At 32.1% G+C, this 5,229-nt stretch overlaps 1 long non-coding RNA gene across 1 annotated transcript; it reads right to left on the reverse strand.

Moving 5' to 3' along the window:
* Positions 1–410: 410 nt before the first annotated feature.
* On the reverse strand, positions 411–2,859 carry LOC139904976 (uncharacterized). Its single transcript, XR_011779340.1, has 2 exons — positions 2,018–2,859; positions 411–1,905 (listed from the first exon to the last, which is right to left on the reverse strand). It is a non-coding gene; the product is annotated as an uncharacterized lncRNA (long non-coding RNA).
* Positions 2,860–5,229: the final 2,370 nt, after the last annotated feature.

Raw genomic sequence — 5,229 nt, forward strand, 5'->3', positions numbered from 1 at the left:
ATAATTTTCTGCAAACTTAAAAGTGAATCAATGCTTTTATGAAAATATGCTTCTATGTTTTAACTTTTTTAAATTAAGGACATGTTATTTGAAGGACCATGGATCTAAATGTGTTTATTCAATTGAATATTTTGCCTGTTGAGAGGACCAATACAATTCAATAGCAAAGTTACTTGAGACAATAGATCTGCTCTTGGAAATGTGAAGAATAATTATAAAATTTTTTTGGAACTTACAATAATATTTTTTGTGGTACTCCAAAGCGTGTAATAAAATTTTATGTTTCCAGGTCCAATACACAACCCTTGATGGTTGTCTAAATTATTGCATTGTTTAAAAATTAGATTATTTAAGTTATAATTTAAATTAACTTCTAAAGAGGAACAAGGAAAAAAAACTTATACGCGATATATGTGTGATCTGTCAAAACTTATTTCGATTAAAATATTTTGTCTGTATTTAGCTTTTTAGGAAATATATCTTTCTATTCGAAATGGAAAAAAATAATAATGATAATAATATTTTATTTAACTTAAAAAAATGATGAAAAACACAAAAATATAAGTAACATAGGATTAATTACAATTGAGTTAAAAGAACGTGAAAAATAAAGATTCCTTCAATTCTGTATAATTGAAGGGAGTCGACTAAGGACAATGTATGGAATTTGACCCTTTCCAAACAGTTGTATCATGGTCACTTATATATGGGCCATTCTCAAAATAAAACTAAACTCCATCTACTTTGACTTTTTTCCTTCCTTTTCTTCCACTCCAAATACTCGTGTTGATGATTTGTTATATTCCAAACATGCTCAATAAATGTGTAGGTTCATCAAATATAATTTTAGTTGTTTGGTATCCTCTGTAATATTTAACATTGAATGCTGTTGAAGCCAAATAATTTTCTGCATCCTTATGGAGTGAATCAATCATTTCAGGGAATACTCCTTCTCATGTTTTAACTTTCTTTAAAATAAGGACATGTTATCCTGAAGCCATGGATCTTGATGTGTTTATTCAATGGAGTGTTTCTGGCTGTTGAGATGTGTAAAACCATTCAATTCAAGTCTATGACAAGCACGTTCTCTGGAAATGATGGCAAAGTTACTTGAGACAATAGATTTGCTCTTGGAAATGTATTTGAGAATATCAAAAATCTCTTCGTCTCTAAGTAATCCAAATGGAACGACTTTTATCCCAAATTGAGACAGAGATAGAATAGGGAAACAAATTGAGTACAGAGTAGGTCTAAGAATTTCTCTCAAGTCTCCTTCTTATCTTCAGTCTGAGATGTTGCCCAGTGGAGAGTAGTTCTAAAGACTTCCATTTCATCTATATCCAGTTTTCAGATGACAAAAGGTCCTGCAGTATTTAACTGCCTTTGATTCTCAGAACAGAGTGAGAAGAAAGTGTAATAGTTGGATTGAGTACAATTTGATTCAAAAGCCTAGAAACCAAGTGATCAACACCATGTAATTTAGATGAATAATAGAGGAAGCAAAGATTCTCATCTATAACATCATTGATGAAGGAAATACACTTTTTGTGGAGAGTGGTTAAATAATACCTCTTGGCACAATAGAGCAGAGGACACACGTTTTCAAGAAACAACGTAAACTGATCCGGTTATATCCATTTCAATATATCCTTGAATCCAAAGTAAGTCTCATCCAAAACCTCAAACACAAGATCATTGTCATCCATCCTGACTCTTTCAAGTCTCCATTGAATATCCGTAGAAATACATGACTAACAGATCCAAGTATGTTTCTATGGCCATTTATCCTTTTGGGAGACTCTCATTTATTTCCCTCAACCATAAAGAAAACATCGGAGAAAAGTCCTGACTCTAAAAGATGTCCACACCGATTTAATGTTGAGTCAAACACACTCATTTTAAGATCTACCAAAAAATGAAGTTACAAATTACTTTTTGAAATATACATAAACTGTTGACTCATGTAATATTTTTAAGGTATCAAATGAATGAAAACAATTTGGATTAAATAACTTACCTGAAATATATATTAATAATGGACAAATATTAGTGAGCTTTCCTACGTTTCGTATCACACAATCAACTGAAAATTGTATTTAATTCACAAAGCAGAGATGAATATCAGTCACGCACTTTTTGTACTTGATGGGGGTGCAAAAGAATTTTTCTGGTATGACAAGTGCCCCATCTTGCTACCAGATCCAAAGTTGGTCTTTCATGATGCTGAAAATCCAGGGGAAAACTTTGGTGCGCAGAAAACTGTTGCAGACTTTGGTGTTGATCATCAGGGCCTGCTTTGAAAATGAAGGGTGGCATAAGTTGACCCTCGCTACTAACAACACCAACAACCATAACTTGGCCTTCATGATCCTAGGGACTTTTTGCCAACATATATTTTCCCTCGAGTTATGTTACTAGGTTTGATAGAATTTTTTCTCATCTCAGAAGAACGAGACAAGATCTTTAAACGCAGGTTTTTTTTTCTTTTAGCTTCATTAAAGCCTTGGTTGGGGTGACACTTTTATCCCTGTTTGATGGGATTAGAATCTGTCCCTTGCGACTTGAATAGCTATGGTACCGTAAGTATTCTAGATGACACGATGGACAGTTGAAAAGGACAGTACGTTGATGTTGCCAGCTATTGCATTCATCGAAGGGCGGGATTCTTTTCAATTTTATTGTTTATTTTCCTGAACAAAGCAAGACATTGGACGATTTTGGCCATTCCCAGGAAATCATCTTTCGGAAATCCCTGAATGATAATAATTTTTTTTTGCTTTCCTAAAAAATCACTTTTTTTTAATACATAGGGAGAAAAATCCATGACTTTAAATATACTTCAATATTATCCCTGCACTAATGTTATTTTAAATTAGAACAATATTATCCCTGCACTAATGTTATTTTAAATGTAGAACGTTCTCTTGTTTATAGCAGTACTGTGTCGTTATCGAACGATTCGTTCTTTATAAAGACTACTTAGTTTAAGTACTGAGTTAAAAAACAAAAGTGACTAAATATAAAGGTGAGGCAACAAGGATCTTCTAACACAGTCTGGTTGTGTTAGCTTACCTAGAGACGTCACTGTTGCGGCAGTTTAAATAATATCATTCAAGTGAAGTGTATCCATTTGAATCTGTTTAGAAAAAATTGCATCATCTCGAGGTTCAAAACGTGTTTGTGCCATGGTATGCTGTTCCAATCCACAGATGCCCAGTATTTTGCATTTCCTCGGAAAAATTTGATGCTCCAGTGTCTTTGGATCTCAGTCTGGAGGAGAAAAGACCCAATTAATATTAATCGAAATAAATATTGAAAAGGATTTACTTTTTTAGATATTAATATCGATATAATTTAATAGTTATTTTTGCCATGTAGAATAAAATAGTTTAGGGTCGTTTCTAGACTTGTTTTTCTAAAATGGGTCGCTATATTAGGTTGGGAACCACTGTAACAGAGACTAGGTCTACAAATGGATTTCATGGTGTTTAGAAATTCATGGTCTATATCAAGTTAATGGTAAATAAAACAAACATATTGCCTTTTCCGAATGATGTTTAAATTCTGACCAATACATGTTTATTGTTTTCGTTCTCGTTTCGCTACTTGGTTTAAAGCTTTAGTCTAACCCGGTATTTCTATTAACTTTGAGCGAATGTAAGAATGTACTGATTCACCCAAATAATGGAATCACCAAATGAGCGAATTACTAGAAGAACTAAATCCTTTACAGATGACTTGTACCATAGAGAAAGTAATATATTTGATGAAGGTAACTTACTTAATGATACATATTAAAGAACAAAAAACTAACATTCACTAAAAAACTCATTATAAATAAGTCTGAAGGATATTTCTTATTATCATAGATAAAGTAATTAATTCTGTGTATATTCAAACAATTATACTCGGTTCCACTCGACTTGAGTATACTATTTTTTGACATAAATTATTTGTCAAATAAAAAAAATAAACTCCTTGAGTTGTTTTCCTCCACGAACAAAGATGAAGTGGACTTTCCTCTCGCTTGTTTTAATTAGTTTTTATGAGTTGACACTATAGAGAAAGAAATATATTGATCTATGACTTGTACATTCAGATAGAAGTTCACTTATTTATAATTACCTGAGACTGGCGTAGTTTGAAGTAGAAGAGGGAGATTTTTGGAATCTGGCCCTAAATTGACCTTTAAAAATCAAAATATTTGAGATCTTCGATTTTTAAATGTATCCGGCTAGTACTCCAATTTATTAACGACTAAGTTAATCTCTCGAATGGCTCAACATTAGTACTCTTTTAAGCACGCCTGGACCCACTTCGATTTCTTTTTAATAACATCCCTAATCTTTGAGAAATGATCATCGATTAGAAGCTAATATTACCCTAGGCAATCCTGAAACAAGTTTGGAGGTAGAAGGGTGAGAATTCACAGAAACCACGAATCCAAAGGCCCAATTTCAAGTAATTATTAGATATTTTAAATAAAATATATAATATAACATTAGGAAGAGGGATTATTATAATAAAGTAATTATGTTCCCTTTTTCTAGTCTTTCATAGGACTGACCCATTGTCATGGATGACTGTGAGTTTCCTTCTCTATCCGAAGAAAAGCCTGAGCCCTCCCCAGTAGAGTTTTTTCTAGTATTTTATATCATATATCTACATAGACGTATCGGAAGTCATGCAACTTACGTGACGGTCCTGGCGTAGGTCTTAAAATGGCGTCTGTCTCATTTTCAAAAGGGAAAAGAGGGGTAGGGGGAAAGGGAAGAAAGAAAAAAAGAATTCTTGAAATCTATTGGTTGCATAATTTAGTGTTGCATGAAAAATGTGTAAATGATTATAACACTTTTGTTTTTGATTTTATCAACAATAAAACTGATTCTTATTTAACTAAATTAAATTAATTTTTGTAATTTGAACACATATACTCACACACATATATCGGGTGATTAAAAATCTTCTTCTTTAATTCTTTATGTATGTATATATAGTATGCTCATGAGGATTTTAACAATTTTTGGATCCCTATATCTAATAATTAGGGATGTACCGATACCAAATTTCAGCCGATTCCGATACTATCTTTATGGACAATTCCGATTCCTTATTATATATGACGGAATTTCATAAAAAAAAAATAAGAGAATTGATTACTTTTTTTAATGTTTTACATTTTATTAATTAGAGAAGGGGAAAAATACCTCTATTTATCAATCATAGTTA

This window comes from Lepeophtheirus salmonis, chromosome 3 (assembly GCF_016086655.4).
Source record: "Lepeophtheirus salmonis chromosome 3, UVic_Lsal_1.4, whole genome shotgun sequence".
NCBI lineage: Eukaryota > Metazoa > Arthropoda > Copepoda > Siphonostomatoida > Caligidae > Lepeophtheirus > Lepeophtheirus salmonis.